At 41.6% G+C, this 18072-nt stretch overlaps 1 long non-coding RNA gene across 2 annotated transcripts; it reads right to left on the bottom strand.

The window, feature by feature from the left end:
* Positions 1-6750: 6750 nt before the first annotated feature.
* On the bottom strand, positions 6751-14482 carry LOC126394712 (uncharacterized). 2 transcript variants are annotated; one of them, XR_007570391.1, is made up of 4 exons: positions 14361-14482; positions 9507-9590; positions 9112-9262; positions 6751-6933 (listed from the first exon to the last, which is right to left on the bottom strand). It is a non-coding gene; the product is annotated as an uncharacterized LOC126394712 (long non-coding RNA). The 2 variants fall into 2 exon arrangements; XR_007570390.1 differs by lacking the exon at positions 6751-6933 and having other exon boundaries at positions 8877-9262.
* Positions 14483-18072: the final 3590 nt, after the last annotated feature.

Raw genomic sequence — 18072 nt, 5'->3', positions numbered from 1 at the left:
ACATACACATTAATACTGCACGCGCCTGAACACACACACAAACATATAATTGACTGACCCTTGGCCAGTGAAGCTCAGCACATTCTTGCGGGGCATGTTGACACCCTGGCAGGATCTATGAGGAGGTTCTGGCATTAAGAGCATTTTGTTATTCCAACGTTTCTGCTCTTGTGAGGAGTAACTCCCCCCATCTCCGAGCCACAGACCAAACAAGAATCCAGCCAAGTATTTCAATCGCACCACATGCAACATTAGTGGATTTTGGAACTGTACATGAATGGACGTATATTATTACTTTTCTGGCTCAGTCGAGTTTACTGTCCAATGTATTTTCATATATTTATGCTTAAAGGTTTGACTGCAGTGTGCAGACAACTGGAGATGTGGAAATCTCAGCATGTTTTTGGCAAAAAGTAAGACAGTCACAAAACTAGCACATTCACACTTACATTCACACCTGCTTAAAACATTTTAAAAATCAAATATTATTAAATTATAGTTTATGTAGCCTGTATAGTTTTGCCAGAGAGCAATAATCTTTTGACTATAGAACCTCTTAAAGAGAACTCCATTGATTTAACATTGCACTCCTATGACATTGTTGGACCCACAAAGGACAGTTTTTAAAAATAGATACAAATCGATGCAACAGATCCAGAAATATAATCTTTTTCTATTCCAAGGCAAAACCCACACTGTTTTGATTTTCACATTCTTAACTTACCTGTTTTGTGCTCTCATTAGAGTAGTTTACGGCTGCAGTAGGCACCAGTCTTTTAGCAAAAAATTCTCTGATAAAGCAAGTCTACGCTACTTGGCCAGACCAAACAGCAGACAGACAAAATCTGTGAAGCTGGTAAACATTGTGGAGCAATTTGCAGCTAAAGAGCCTCATACCTCCCTCAGGACTTGGCGAAAACCAACCAACCAAGAGATAAAAGAGAGTGAATACTGGACCTAGTCCCATTTCTTATTTTACTCCTACCCTGCATTTTCAAGTCCCACCTTGCCCCTCGGAACGGAATAACAACGGGTATTGTTTGATATTTAGACAAGCATTGTCAGACATTGCAAATGTGCCCTCTGCAGTGGTCATTTCTTTTGCGTGCATCCTTTTGATGTTTGTCAGAATGCTTGCAATTTGTTTTTTTACTAAAGTTTCTCGCTATCAATGAAATAAGTCATCAAATAAAAAAGAACACTGTTTCATTACCAGACCACTAGCACTTATTTAGCAGAATGTTAGCAACCTGTGCTCCGACCCTGCCAGTCGTATGGCCTATGTCAAAATGCAGAACTGTCATACACAAATCAGCAATGTAACATTAGCTAGCTAGTTAGCTACTAAGACATTAGCATACTAGCAATTTCTTTTGTTTTGCTTGTTGTACATAAAATGACCATAATGCATTGAAACAACATTAAACTAAGATATTACAATGGTTAGTGTAATTTTAAAATCTTTATTAATAAAGAAAATGCATTTGTGGGTTTCTTTTATTTGTGCAGCCATCCTCCCAATAAACAGATAAATAAGTAAATAAATGACAGATTTGCTGGTTAGAAGCAGATCTAAGACAAAAGAAAAAAAAAATCCTTTTATATTATAAAGAAATTATATGATAACATTTGCCGAACATTATTTCACACAGCAGTGCGTGATTGCCTGTTGTAGCATAGCAAACATATATATATTATAATTACTGCCTTGCTTTAAACTTAAAACCCATGTTTCCAGCAACCCAGTTTGACTCCTTTACAGTCAGCATTTCTCTTCTCCTATGTTTCACTGCATTTCCCGCTCCGTGATGAACCTGACTAATTAGTGGCAGCTTGTTGTGACCCAGGTCTATAAATAGGCTTCCTTGTGCCTCGGGCCTCCTTTTAGTCAGGCCCTCTTAGTGGTCTTAGAATGTGAATGTGGGGCACAGGACGGCTAATGTGAAACACATGTGGAGAGGAAAAGGGTTTACAGTGAAGGCAAGCAAAGATGCTTCATCTTTTAAGTGATAATTACTTGATTCCTACTTTGCTTCTCTCAGCGTTAGCCTTTGATCTCCTGCAAGTCAGCCTGCAAGACAAGCATAAAATTACAGGAGAGAGTAATGAGTTTAAAAGCCCCATACTTTACTGTTACACGTGTAATTAGGGAATCTCTCCCCCTCCCTTGTTCCCTGCTTTATTCCTCCTTCTTTCTTCCTATTATTTATCCTTTGACACTTGTTATTTACCTCCCATTTGTTTGCTGTGTGTGTGTGTGTTTGTGTGTGCATGCATACATGCCTCTTGACACATTTGCCACTGACTGTGGCATGACTCAGATGCCAGTGGAACAGGGTGCGTCTCCCCGTGCCAACTGCACATATTTTCGAAGTCAAGATTTGCAAGTGTCTTTCAGAGAGCCCCCTCACTTGTAAATAGAACAAGGGTCTGTAGGAAGGAAACTGAACTCCACTTATGTGCTTTGTAAAGCTATTAACAACATTGAATGGAGTATTTGTACTTTATTAGTATCTTCTTAAATACGTATCTGGAATGTTAGAGTGTCGTTTTGACTTTCTTTAAATGTAGTGAAGCAAAAGCATAACATCTCTGTCCAAAATTACGGCATGCTTATTGAATTCATGTTGAAATGTACTGAATCCAAGAACTTGAGAGGCCATTCACCGCTGCAGGGCTCAGTCTTTGGCCTTGTTTGCCTCCTCAGCCCGTCCTGCCTACCTCTCTCCATCCCCTGACCACTTCCTCCTGCCTTTGAAGCCGGGCGCCCTTCTTTGCTGCTGCCAGACAGGATACCCCACATCCTGTGAGAGACAGGAAGGAGCCCTGCTTCTAGCCCCAGACACACAATCTGTGCTCCAGCAGCCTCCGGCAACCCCTTCACTCTGCTCACAGACGTGCAAAGTAAAAAACGTTTCTCCAGTGCAAACCAGGAACACCAGTAAACACAGTCTAATCAAACTGAAGCAAAACTACTTCAGCCCAAAAAAACGTTAAAACAAAAAAACAGATTGAAATCAGTTCTTGGAGGTGCACCTCAAATCTGTGAGGATCTCAACAGCTGACACCAATTTGCCTGAGCCTCTTTTGGACGGGCTCACCCATGCTTCAGTGAACACGGGCCAGACCTCCATCTGATGCAGACCTAGTAGTGGTTTTGGTTGCTGCTCTGATAAACCGCATGCAGATCAGGAATTTGGTTACCAGTATTTTCAGAGCTTTTCAACTCATACAAATGCACAGTCAGGGTCTGTCAGAGGTTCAGCTAAGATGAGGTGAGTCTGGCTGTCAAAGTGTACTAATGGCGGGTGACGGCGCTCCATCCCAGCTGTTGGACGAGTTCAGTTTAAAACTTGCTTGCAAGATTGCATTATACTGCATTACATTATAGTGTATTTAGTACACCTCAAAGGTAGCTGTTAAAGGAGGTAAGTGTGTCACTTGTTCATTTTCCCTCTCACACTGACCTCCCAGTCTGTTGACTCATGTCCCACGAAATGCAGTGTCTGCTGAGAGTCAAAAAAAGGAGCTGGGTTGTTTCAAGCTCAGGCTTTTATTTAAAGGAGACTTTATTTTTAATGTTGACATGTATTTAGATTTTACTGCTAAATTTGATATACTGCAGCCTCACCCTTTGCCACCGCCCAGTGTCGCAGCCACTCGGGGAAGTTGTCTGTTTAGTCCCTGATGTGGAACTGCGCCTGCTTTCCCATCCGCCTGCAGTTTGAGGTCAAAGGGAGTCAACCCGACACCTAGAGCCCCACCAAAACACTCTCTGACGCTCAACTGTCACTTGTTTTTGGACAGGCATGTCAGCTTGTCAGAATATTCCTTTTCAGCGCCGTGAAAACAGGCGCACACCCAAAATGGTTGGCCTCCTCCCAGAAAGTAAAGAAGGGGGGGTGCGACGGCAGCAGTTAAACAGAATAGTTCTACAGCTATGGCTGAGATGACTGTTCCCTGTCCAGCAGCAGTAGTCTAACCTCTGCCAGCAGCAATCAGCCTTGTTGCCCTGTCAGCTCTCAGGTGTGGGAACCCGCTCTCTGCCAGGCAGCCGTCAAATGCGGTGCTGTAATTTAGACCATTAAGATGCAGGACGGAGGTCTGAGAGCTGCAGTGCAGGAAGCTGGCAGAGAAACAGATTCACACGCCACTCCCAGCATTCAATGGCCAAGCTGGGGAGAGAGGAGATGGCAGGGAGGTGGACTGATGGGCTGGACTGGCCAGCTGAACTTGACTCACTTAGCTAGTACCTCAGTAGGTCAGATCATATGCTGGAATGCTTCTGTTTGCAATGTCCATTGATACCCACTTTTATTTTTTTGGTTGATTTTGTACTTAACATTGGCACTGTTAGCCAGCATCAGCAGTGTCAGCCTGTGAGTCTCCCTAGGCTCATAAAGTCTCCCTGCGGGCCCTAAAATTGTCTCCCTTAAGCAAACAGCTCCCAGTCAGATATGGACAAATAAATGAACTGCAGTCTTAGAATAAAGGAGACTTCCACTCCTTATGAAGATGTGTTTGATTTAGGGACCAGGGCAGGCCAATCCTCACTTAGGCAGTTCATGGATGTGTTTTAGGAGAGCACAGGGAGCAGTTATTAGGGTGGAATCGGGAAAATGCTAAACGTCTGGGAAAATATTTCATTCTGCCTCATTGTATAGCCAAAAAACGTCATGAGAATATGTAGCTTATAATTAACTACATAAATGTCAAATTCGTTAACTACTGGAAGAGCTACTAAGATAGATAAGTTAAACTGCCACCCAACTACTGCACATTGTAGTTAAACTAGTAATTTAAACTACATGTAGTCAACTACTCCCCAACACTGATGACAGTGTAGCTCATCATGCACCTCTATAAATGCAGCACTAGAGCCTGAGTGTGCTTCTAAGCAGTAACAGGAGACATCTAGTGGCCTGTTTGGATTTTGGCAAAGAGAAATTAAGTTTACTATATAATTTTGAACCAAACATATTAAAGCTGCAAATAAAATGAACAAATGAATGAAATCTTCTCTTCTCTTCTCTTCTCTTCTCTTCTCTTCTCTTCTCTTCTCTTCTCTTCTCTTCTCTTCTGTCCTGATTAAAATCAGAAAGGATCCAGTGGGCAGAAGGTTTGGTGTATGCTTCATAGCATGTCTGTTCTCTCCAGCATGCTGCCATAATATACACATCTTGCCAATCAAAATGCCCGACTTGCCATGTTGACATTATTACATGTGAATGATAATGTTATTGTTTCAAATTTATGAAATGTGTGTCTTGAGCCTCCTTGATGACGGTAACAGTGTGAAACAGAAAAGCGACATGATGAGGGAGTGCTGCTGTGAAGAATGGGAGCCAGCGTGGGGACCACATGGGGACACGCTCGCCTGCTGACGCTCCAGATTTTAATATGCTTGAATTGGCACAGGAGTTAATGTAAGCTAACCCCGAAGTTCAGGTTTAATTATGCTCCTGCCATACTGTGCAACCCAACTCTCCCTTTTCCCATCAGGCCCCTTCATCCTGATGGTTGCCATGCCGATTGTTTCTGCCACCCATTACTCTGGCTGTGTTTTGACAAACTTCTTGCTGTTAAATGCTTGGTTAAAGGTGGTGGTGGGTCAGCAGCAGAGCCAAGGTGTTAATCATAATAGCAGTAGTGCTATAGGATGCTTACATTACAGGCTTTTTGTGTGCAGATTTCAAATGGTACATACGATATGTTCCATGTGGACATGTATATGCATACAGTACTATAAATATATATGTGGAACAGTGACTGCAGAAGTCAAGTCAAGAAGGATAATTATAGTTAATGTAAGAGCCCTTACAGCTGTTAAAGGGACAGTTCACTCCAAAATCAAAAATACATATTTTTCCTCTTACCTCTAATGCTATTTATCAATCTAGATTATTTTGGTGTGAGCTGCCAAATGTTGGAGATATCGACCGTAGATATGTCTGCCTTCTCTTGAATATAATGAAACTAGATGGCACTCACACAGATACATTTGAAAAACTCAACAGCAATGTCTCTGTTGAGAGCAGTTTCATGTAGGAACTATTTTCTCTCTACCAAACCACACCCACCAACTGAATCACTGCACAGAAGGAAGTGCGCATCTGCTCATGGATGAGAGGCTTTTGTTCAGACAGTATGAGACGTTAACACTAATGGCATCCTCCTTGGCTGAGCTGTAACGTTAGCTACCTAAGTGGTGCTAAGTGAGCTAGCAGTGGATAGACACTTCCTTTGGTGGCAGGCGTAGTAACCGACTAACCACTTACTACACTATCTCGAGTAACTGAGTCATGACTTCTGAGACACTGCTGTTGTATTTTCCCTTTTTTTGGCACTTTGAACACCACAAGTCAAGTGCCATCTTGTAATTAATTTCCATTATGCACCAAATTTCGTATATATCCTGCGTAAGCATCAGCCAGTAATATGTGTATGACCCACATATTTGGGAAGGCTGCAATCAAGTGACCATTGCTTTGATGGTGGTAAAGAAGGGAGTGGTCCAGTGAGGTTGGAAGGTGGGGTGATAGGTCACAAAACACAGGACTTTTCCCAGGAGACCAGTGTTTAGAGCCATTTTACTTTTGATTTAACTTTAACTTTAACTTTAAATGTAATTTTTAGATACATTGTCACCATGTTTCTTCTCCTAAACCTGACCAAAGTAAATTTACTTGCATAAACCTAACCTCCATAATTTTTTGGCAAGTATGTAACGTCATTCTTGGGGCACTAATTCGTGAGGCTGAACTGTCCGTATAATACTAAATACAGCTTCTTCCCAGTGACAGAGGGCTGTTTGTTGCTTGGCCTCACGGTCTCTCTGCTCGGGACAGAGGCAGCAGTGCTGACCTGCCAAATGGTGGAAGTGGGTCAGTGCTCAGTCACACAGTGGCTGTAACACATGCATCACGCGTGCACCTGTACAAACATACAGAGGGAGGGAAAGCAGAGGAGAGGTGGAATGGCGTCACCTTCCAAACTTGAATTTAAACTCGTATAGTGGGCCACTTTTTATGCACAACAAACGTTCTGTCTTTTGTGAGTTAGCCACTGGTGCAAATTACACAAAGACTGATGCCATACACTGCAAATTAAGATACTATAGCTGATATACGTGACAGAATGACGTCGATAAGAGTAAAGCACATACATTTTGTAATTTGCTGGTGAACTTGGTACAGTCTGCAGTAACTGCTATCCTGTTTGTCTGACTGAAAACAAGGACCCTCGCCTGCACCAAAGCCAAGACCGCAGAGGCAATATATTTTACAGCTTAATTTGCATCCAACAGTTTATGTTGTCAGCCATAGCTCTTTATAGTTCAGAGTCTATAGCTTTCTGTGACTCAGCAATCTAACGACTCATGCAGATGAATGCAGACGAGCCAATGCCAAAGCCTGTGTGGTTTTGTGTGTGTATGTTTAGGCATGTCTAGAAGGAGCAGGGTGTTATTTTATGTCAAAGGTCTCTGCATTTGAAGATGCAGAGCATTTCTCAGAGTGGGAGGCTTCTCTTACAGCTAATAAGAGATGGAAAGCTCTACTTCTATTTTATTTTAGCCAGAGAAAGAGTGGAGGAAAACTAATTATGACAATAAATACAAAAAAGAAACGAGCACTACCAACTTGCTTTGAAGCGAGGTCCGCTTTTTAAAAATCGTCCATCCCAAGTTATTGCGCAAGACTAAGAGTTGACAACCATGCCAATGCCATTGTGAGGCTGTTTCGACACAGTTGTGCTTTGAGCTAAATGCTAACGAACTTACTATGATTTTCTAATTAGCACCAAACACAAAGGGAACTTAATTACTTTTGCAGGTGTTTGATCATAAATCAAAGTGCTGGACAAATTAAAAGTTTGCCTTGAATATGGCACTAGATGAAAGGTGATGACAATTTATCCTGAGGGGAACATGAATATTTGTGCCAGATTTCATGGCAATCCATTCAAAGGTTATTGAGACATTTAATCAAAACCACAAATGTCAACTTGCAGGAGGCATGGGAGGAAAAAAGAAGGGTTCACCAAAGTCAGTATGCCTAATATTCTAGGGATCGTGAATGTCTGTGAAAAATTTTGTGTCAGTGCAGCAAGATGAGTGAAAACTTTGACCTGCTTTTGGCACAGACGGGTTTTAATTTCAGATTATGTCAATGTGGACCTTATTTTCCTTTGGCAAATAAGCGCACATCTATGAATTAGGGGCAAAACTCTCCGTCTGTATCCTGTATTTAAAAAGCCAACGTGGGAGGAAACCAAAGTCCCTCTTTGGTAAGTCTAAGATTCTATGCCAGTGTCTTGATTGGCACTAGTTTGTTGGGAATTTAACAACTTTACCTCAGTGTGTAAATGTTTTTACAAGTTTACTCACATTGTCTGAACGTTTGTGATCTCAAATATGAAAAAGGGGCTGTCTCACTGTCTCTCCCCCATGTCTGTCTTATTCTCACAGCATGGGCTGTCACGTATGACCTCAAGTAAACAACTCTTTCAAACTTTTGCTCTTTTAATGGATGACTAAATTGCTGCAGGCCTGTAAACTTTAACAGCTGTTTGGTTGCTCATTTGCACTTTCCTGTTGGGCTCATGTTTAGAGTGGAAAATGTCCCTGACAGCTTGCCTGTTATGAATCTACTTGTTCCCATAAAACATTTCTTTATTTCAGTGGGATTTTTTTTCCAGTGCTTGGATGTATAGGCCAGTCTCGACATTTCTTCTCATTGAGGGGAATTTGTTAAGGGAAACTCCTGTAAAGTGGTTGAGTAAAAGAGTTTATAACTGCTTGCTGATTAAGGAGGTTTTATTTCCAAAGATACAGATCATTATGTTGCATCAACCAATGATACATGGCATGTACCTAACACAACATATCAGTCCACTTTGCATATTAATAAGGGGTCAAATAGAGACTAAGAGCTACATCAATCAAATATCTCCTACATCTACACACATGGTAAGCATCATTTTCTTTGCAGGGTTTATTTGGCATTAAGTTAACTCTGAATTGCAGCTCTTAATGAATGATAGTTTTACAACATTACTAGTAACCCCCCTTTTCTGAATAAACAGAAATAGCCTAAATTAGGGTTTATTCACCTGAGCAAACAGCTGCTGAATACACAGGTTGGTGTTGGATATTGGCTTCCCTTTTCCCGGTTTTAGAGTGAAAGGTAAATATTCCACTCTGAGATGTTGGCAGCAGCTGAAACAGTCCAGAGCAGGCACCTTTCACTCCTAGATCTGTTCTCTGCAATGAGAAATTTACCAAACGTATACATCTAAATATACGGAAAGTGCCAGCTGTGCACACAAATCACATCACCCTCAAAATCCCAGTTTGTATACTCCCAGAAGTCTTAAATATGCTGTCCTGTTGAAGCATGTATGCCTTGTTTATCAAAGATGTTGAAACGAGTGTATGGTGTGTACACTTGTTGTCCCCATTGGCAGACATAGCCCTTCATTTTCAGTGCAGTAATAAGCAAGTTTACCTGCGGTAATCATCGGCAATGCGTCTGCACGGCTGCAGCAGATGTGTCCTCTCCGCCCATGGTGGTTCAGAGGAGACAGACTTACTGTGGGAAAGAGGGAAACTTGCCTGAAGAGAAGAAATTGGCAGAGTCTTTTAAATAAAGCCTCTTATATTCAGAGACTTAAGAAGAGATTTATTCAACATAAGAAATCCAACATTTTTCAAATATTTGAAATCTAGTACTACTTGGAGAAGTACAGCTTAATGGTTTTAAATTATGAAGCAGTTTTTATAGAGCTTCTTAATTTAATAAGGTCAAGGTAACACTTTGTGAAATTCCTTTCTTTTTTAATTTGATTTAAAAAATATTGTCGAATACCATACAATATGGCCTATACTGTTGTATGTAATGTAGGCCTATTTGTTCTGATTCACTTAGATCATCCACTGAAGCCTTGTTTTAGTATTAAAACCCCATACTGTGACAAACTGGCCGCTGTACTTTTCATCATGTGGTCTGGGCTGTCCACACACATGCGCACACACACACACACACACGACAAAGTAAAAGTCAAAATGGAGGCTTTACATTTTTATCAAGTACTATCTTCATCTTTAAGGATTTTTTTTAAGACACATCATGTCTGTCACTGCTTCTGGAGACTGTCATACTACTAGATACCAGTTACTAAAGGAACAGCTGGACTTCAGGAAGTGACTGTGCCCAGCCAAGAAATAGTGGGACACACAATCCCCCTTAAAACTAAAATGGGTCTTATGTGAAGGATTTTGTGGCATCTAGCAGTGAGGTTGCAACCTACTCAAACTTCTACTGTGTGCCATGCACATAGGAGAACTACATGAAGCATGAAAATGCAAATTGCCCTATCTAGAGCCAGTGTTTGGTTTGTCCGTTCTTGGCTACTGTAGAACAACATGGTGGACTCCTGTTCCATAAGTAGATATACATGACTCATTCTAAGGTACCTACAACACAACTGAGTTTCATTATCATCATTATACACTAATAAAATCATAGTTATGAATATTATATCTCTGCCAATATATCCCTCTAAATCCTGCATACTGGACCTTTAATTATAAATCTTTAGAGGTGCGGGTAGCCTGGTTTTGTCGCCTTTGGACAGAGCCAACTGTTTTCCCTGCTTTTACTCTTTTTGCTAATAGCTGACCAAATCCTAGCTCTAGCTTCACATTAATCTCAATGACTGAGTAGGCTACACTATTCACAGTCATACCCAGTGAGTAGATGGTAAAGGAATAGTCTGACTTTTGGTAAATAGGCTCATGCGTTAGATGAGATGATATAACTCTCAAGTCTGTTTGCTACATATATTATAGTATATTTAGCTAAATAAGTTATAAAGGGACAAAACAGCCATCTAAGCTCATTAAAAAGTTCAAAACTACACCTACCAACACCTCCACATTCACTTTCTCCTCAGATGGTCCCATTCCCAGTTGGGAAGTCGTTCTTCCGCCTTTGGCGTGTTCATGAGCTTTAAGTTGTAATGTGGAAACAACATGGACGCTACAAAGAAGATGTGTTGTATTGTATTGTTCAGAGCATTTAGACAACACATTAAGAACAATTTCAAGCTTTATATAGAGTGTGCCAGTAAACCCGGAACTCCGTTAGCGCTTTTAGCACTTCCGGTTCTCTCGTCTAAAAGTCAAATAAGGTCTGTGGTTAACAAAAGCTTAAGCGAGTTTCAGGTCTTGTTCTACGACATAAAACACGTCAGTAAATACCCTACTTGTGAATTTTGAAACTTTTACGTGTCGTAAAAAAGGCGGTTGCTAACAAGTTGCTCAATACGACTACAAACCCTGTTGGGGACATTAAACGTCATCACCCCCAAACAGACGAGAGTGCTGGCAGTCCGCCATTACAGCTTCTTATTTAGCTTAAACACTCCGATTTCCCCATTATACAATGTTTTTAAAATAAAGCGGCCGAAATCAGTTGAAAGCTTAGTGGCAGTGATGTCAAGAGTCACGCGACCGTGGAGTAGTCATGTAGTCCGTTAAAGCCTAACGTTAGCTTTTTACTTCTGGCGATCGCATTTAAGCTTCAAATGCGATATGAAAGGTGTTCATATGTGAAGATTATCTCACTGAACAAAACCTGTAAGTATCATAAACTTGTGTTAGCCACAGAGCTTATTTTCTGACATAATCCAAAACGCAATGCAAAAATCACATTGACTTTCTCTTCCGGGAACCAGCGCGATGCTAAACTTCCGGGTTTTGACGTCAGCCCTGGCACACTCTATTACAAAGTGATTTTGTCCCAGACTTGTTGCTGGGCATTTACATCCCCTAAAACTACTTAAATATTGCTTTACCGGACTTTTCTAACTAATCTAGGTCACTATGTGGACTGCAACTAATGATTACAACCTAATTCCATACTACAAATTACATGTAAGCAAAAAAGTTGACATCCAATACCACCAACCAAACACTGACTTTCCTCCGCCATTTTTCTACATATATGAGGTTAACTTGGCAACTTGTGTACCAAAATTTTAACCGATTTTCAGCGATGTTGTTTCAACTTGTGGGGGTGTTCACATGCATTTTAGCAGTGTGGAACTCATTTTTCTAAAAATTCTGACACCACATGAATGCAGGGTGTGACGGCCCTGCTTGGCTGCGTTGGTTGGTAGTTCATGCTATGTTGATGATGTAATTGGTGACATGATGTGTTGTCTTTTCCCCGAGGTCATCAGCTGATTGTTTGGATCAGGAGCACCTGGGCCCGGTGCGTGGACAGATATAAGCATTGCGGACTGACGCCGCACTCTCTCTCTCTCTCTCCCGACTCTTCGCCAGCGCCCGTACTTTTGTTTGGTTTTTTTGTTTATTTAGGTTATCTCCACAACATCACACCTCGCATGCTCCACACATCCACATGTACACTACTGATCACACTGACTAACACATCCCATACCTGCATTATGCTTATTTACGTTGCTTTATTTAAATAAATATACTTTTGTATATGAGTTCGCGCTGTGTCTCTCCGCTTTTGTCATTGCCTGTGAGCCGGGTTATGACAAGGGTAATTAACACATTATATTTAAAATGTCTTTAATCAGTACAAAAGTAAAAAAGTAAAACAAGTTGTTGTTTTTTGTGTAGTTTGTGCTGATATTTTGTGCTGGTCTTCACTGGTGCCTGATGGTTAAGATTACACTTTACACAGAGCCAGGCTGGCTGTTTCCCATGCCTTTAGTCTTTATGATAAGCTATGCTATTTACCTCCTGGCTTCAGCTCAATACTTAACACAGATATGAGAGTGGAATTCATATTGTCATCTAACTCTGTCAAAGTATTCCTTTAACAGTGATTTCACACTATTGGCTGTAACTTCAGCTATAAGTAAGTCTCCATCTCACTTAAGTTCCATACCGGAGCTCTGTGAGGTTTGGTCCCTACATTGCGGTTGTGTAGTTTATACCTTTCCTGTCACGTCGCGGCCAGACTGTGTGGTTTCTGTTTATTTATGTATGAAAAATGCAGGAATATATGTGGGCTGAATCAGAGAGCCAGAGGCCCCGCAGACCCACTGTGAGCCCACCGGCAAGAGAAACTAGGGGCCACAGAAACCCTCCATTACACCACAGCTTTATTTTTAGCCAACATTTTTCAGCTCAACAAAGAAGTCATTCAAGTTAATCCAGAAGCAAATATTTCTGAGTGAGGTACAGAAATCAATCACAGCATTTATTTACATTTTTGCAACAATCTCACATTTGATCTTCACTCAAACATTTGCTCATTGTCAGTGGGATTAGGAGGAGAGGGAGAGTACAGCCTCTTCATAAAGTATCAGCTGAAAGAAAAAACAACAATCCTGCTCATTGGATATGACCGCTCCAATACTTCAACAACATTCATACATTCTTCAGTGGCATTAGAAAATATTTGGAGAGGGAGGGAGGAGAGAAACTCAAGACATAAACACGTGGAGCTGGGAGAGCCAACAGGCACAGGAGGACAACCTGCCAACAGGAGCTGTGGCTTCCAGGAATGTGCACAAACACACCGCCTCTCTATTGCCCTCAGTGCCGGGTAGCATCTGTGCTCCCATTTTCTCTTTCTGTCTGTCTCACCTGCGACTTGCAGACATTTAAAAGTGGAAACTCATATTTTTTTAAAGCTGAAAACTGCTAAATTCAAATATTTTGTGCCAGTGTTTGCTATGTTTAGTATTTGACAAATTTTGCCAAAAAGTCTTAAAGGAATAATTCAACATCTTGCTTTCTAGCCAAGAGTAAAATGAGGAAATTCAGATCAAACTCTTAGATGTGCAGTAGATTTAAAGCCAAAGCCAGCAGCTGGTTAGCTTAGCTAAGCATAAAGACTGGAACCGGGGAAACAGCTAGCCTTATACCTCTCTCCAAAGGTAATAAAATCCGCCTACCAGCACCTCTAAAGTTTACTTATTAACGTGTTACATTGTGTTTGTTTAATTCATACCAAAACCAGTGATGACGACAGCTCCTCATTTTATGTGTCGCCAGGCAACCAGCAGAAACTCCTGGTCCAAACACCTGGCATATAACCCTCCATAAAACACTGTCCTTTAAGCGCACATAGACATAAAATGTGAATAAAGTGAACTTTAGATGTGCTGGTTGGAATATTTCTTTCCTGCAGAGTTAGACCTTGTTTTCATTTGTGCTAAGCTAAGTCTTAAGCTAACCTACTGCTGATCGCAGCTACATGTTTAATGGATAGAAAAGACAGTTGTACATCTTGTCTAACTCGCTACTCACCAAAACGTACAGTACATAGGTCTATTAAATGTACAAATTGTGCAAGTAAAACTTTTGGTCTTACCTTGTTCCCCTTGTCCATTTTATTAAGTAATTACCATTTTTGGGACACAAGCTGTGACGGCAGTATGTTGTTGTTCCTGCCCTGCTCACTTCACCTTGACGGCTCACCAGCTGCTCTCTCAGCAGTGAGTCGACAGCACAGACAGCAGCTTAGTTTACACAACCCCCGATTCCAATTTTTCCCTCCACCAAGTTTGTGTAATTTATTTTATGCATGTCACTCTTGTCAGTATAATTTCCTTCATCATGTGCTGCAGCAGAAGTCTTTTAGTCAAAGATGATGGCGGTTTTAGACTTCTGTGGAGTGATATATACTGTATAGTCCACGGTTTGTCTCACACTGCCACCCCACACTATATGGCATGTCCTGTTGTCTTTGCACCATGTGTCAGCTCGACCTTTACGGACTTTCGATCTGATCGTGTGCCAGTGTCACCCAGGTAAATTCTTGTGTTGCATTTGTGAGATTACTGCAGGGTATTTAGAGGTGCAAGTCAGAACACTGTGTCATCTGATGTTGCTGTTATCAAAACATGTGACCATGAACACTGCCAAACACTTGATTCATTAAGAGCTCCGTACCTTCAGGAGAGAAAACACAACAGTCCAAGGAGTGATTTATGTCAAGGTGTGTTTATCAGTGATATTGCTCAAGGAAAATAAAATGCTATGTTGAAATTACAGTCTGTAAAAAACAATTGCAGGTGTCATTTGATTTAACATCACAGTGGGTTTAATTGTGCAAAATGCCCAGAAAAGTATGAATGAAAAGGTTACATATTATTCAGGGAGAGGCATATAATTTGTCGTTCAAGCAGGTGGATACACTCCCCATTCAAACTGTTTATTGTTTTTTGAGTAATGTCAACTCTAAGTGTTTCTGGCAAGGTGTCATTCATGGTAATGAGTTTGAGTGAGTGGCAGATAAAGACTCTTTTCATTGCATGCTCTGGGGCACCGCAGCAGGCCTGTCATAGAGTTTCAAGGCAGAGCTGTGCCCCTGTCTGATTGAAAATACAGCACGGAAAGAATTTCCTGAAATGAAACTCAATCGCATTTGCCACTAAACAGCAGAATATGCACTGGAGGAATCATCAGCAAGGTCTTGGGTTTGAGTGGTTTGTTAAAGCAGTTCTTGAAAATTGTAGAATAGTAGCCCAACAATAAAACAAAAAAACATGCTGCAGCTCCATGAAAGGAAAGTTCGGGGATGGAAGAAAAACAGACATTATGTAGAATTCAAAAGTGCACTGAATATTGATTTTCCCCTTTACAATTATTCACTTTCCTCCATCTGAGACCTTAAATGCTCTGACTTTTGTCGCAGAGGAGCCTTTCCTCAGAGAAGGAAGGTGGACTGGCAGCCAAGGACGACAGTGGCATTACTGAAGATGGTGTGGCAGTGGAGGCCATAATCCGTGGCTTTCCTGTCCTGACTGGTCTCTCAGAGCCCAGCTGGTGTTGGGTTTCCATCCAAGCAGCTGGGCTTGGGTGTTTTGTGGTCCTCCTCAGTCCTCTTTGAAAGAGGATAGTCAAGTTGAGTCCCTCCATGAGGCCCTGAGGACCCTGCCACTGCAGCCATGCTGAGGAGGGACGACCCTGTTGCAGGCCGGCAGAGAGCAGCTGGAAGACTCTGGGAGACACTGGCAACAGGTGAACACAGCAGCAGTGTGAAGAATATCTGGCAAGTGACTTGGAAGGTCTTGAACCAGTGTGGGAACTTAGGATGTTGTCAGTATGGGTGAAATGTGTCTGACTCAAATGGTGGGAAGAAATAAAAGACACTGGTTAGAAAGCAAATGTTTTCAGTTCAGGAAGGTTGCTCAGACAGGGCGGGGTGCGCAGAGCTTGTGAAGCAGCTCTCCTGCTGGGAGAGACGCAAGGTTAGGTGAAGCTTTTCACTTACCCCCACAGAGGAAGCGGACAACTTTAGGAAAGGCCTTGACAGTGTGTTGACTGGGCCTTTTCATCAATCTGACTGATCTAGTGTTTCTTGATCTGTGAAGGCCTCAGGGTTGAAATGGTTTTCTTGTATTTTGCCTGGCCACACAGATGGTGGAAAATAGCTCTGTAGTGGGTTTTGCTTGGCTAGGCAGCTCTGTTTTATTTGGAGTCCTGCACCAAAGGATGAGTCGCCCAGTTTGACTGGAGCGGACCCAAGGCCTTTGGAGATCACACAGGCACTAAAATCCATATGTGAGATGTAGAAACTGCAGCCAGTGTTTATTTACAGCATTTGAACCTTCAGCATGTACCCTATGCTTGCTTGCTCCACACTCTGGAAAGAAGAGCTGAAGTTTGAAATACCTGAGTTGGGTTATGGGCTATAAACACATACAGCGAACACAAACTGCAGTTTCACAAACATCTCCATCGATGCAATGTAATATTAGTATCCTGTACAAAAATATAATTAAAAATATCTTATTTTGCTGCAGATTTGGACATTACAGCAACCAAGGACATCCTGACCATAGGCTGTAAAAATAATGGAAGTAGCTACCATGGTACCACTCATTAGTTTGTGGACTCCCATTTTGAAGCCTCAAACTCAGCATTTCAGCTATTGCCATCCTGGTTTTTCTGCAGCCAGAGGTCAAACTAGTGGGTCCCTGCTTAGCATTTGGGCCTTTCACCTTGTGTGGCGCAGGTAGGGGAGTTTAATGGTGGGTGTTGGGTTGGGGTCAGGTTTAGAGGCTTCCATCACTCATAGGATTAAACTCTGACTGCTCAGACCCCCAGCAGAAAAAATGCCAAATTCCAGTACTCTCAGTGCACCTTTAAAGACACAGAGTTATGCAGCATACTTAGAGTGGGATTTAAGACATTATTCTGCCAAAGCTACAGTGCTATGTTTCACAGGAGTCCCAGCCATATTGCACTGCTCTCATGTATAGTCATCTTTGCAAGGACATTTCAAGCAATGGCCAAGCACAAGCAAGTGTTTGCTAGCTTCTGTGACCCTTTCACTGAGCACATATACATAAAAGTTATGAACATGCATTTTTTGGCTCTGCTGGTGGCTAATGTTGCCAAATGCTCTCTCTGCTTTTGAACACCCAGCGTTCAAAGGTTTCCTCTGTGAGTATTCAACTAGTGGTTTGAGAATGGATATCCATGAGCACGTGAAATGAAGAAGTCAGCAGAATTCTCATCCTTATTGTGACTAGACACCAGGATGGAATTGAAAACAGGGAAAATCTACAACCAGTCTCTTGTTTCTTTGGAAAACCAGAGATTCTCTGGGCTATATCTCAGAGCAGTGATTATGGTGGTGCACAGTGGATGGCTGAGGTGGTCGAAATAGGAGCCTGGAGGATTTTATGACTGCTCTGAATCCAGGAAAGGCATGTCTGCCTCTGCTTCTCTTCTGGTTGTCGACCACACTGTGATAATCCAAGAGGAGAGTGTCCACCACAAACCACAAAAAGGCTTTGCACATAACTTTACCACCCAAGTTAGCCTGAAGCATTAGTTTGTTCAGAATAATACTTGAGGCTATACGGAGGTATTCTTATCTTCTATGCACCTGAACATCCACTGAAACAGCTACCTGAAACCTGAGAGCACAAATATAATCAAATAACAAATATAATAGGCTTGATAAAGGAGAAATAGTTGGTGTTGTGTTTTTATATTTGCAAAAACATACGATAGTCTAATCTCTATGAACAGATATCTGGATACATATGCAGAATCTGTAGCTGACGTGA

Source organism: Epinephelus moara, chromosome 8 (genome assembly GCF_006386435.1).
Source record: "Epinephelus moara isolate mb chromosome 8, YSFRI_EMoa_1.0, whole genome shotgun sequence".
NCBI lineage: Eukaryota > Metazoa > Chordata > Actinopteri > Perciformes > Serranidae > Epinephelus > Epinephelus moara.
Note: the sequence above shows the minus strand (reverse complement) of the source record. Positions and strands in the feature narration are given on the sequence as shown.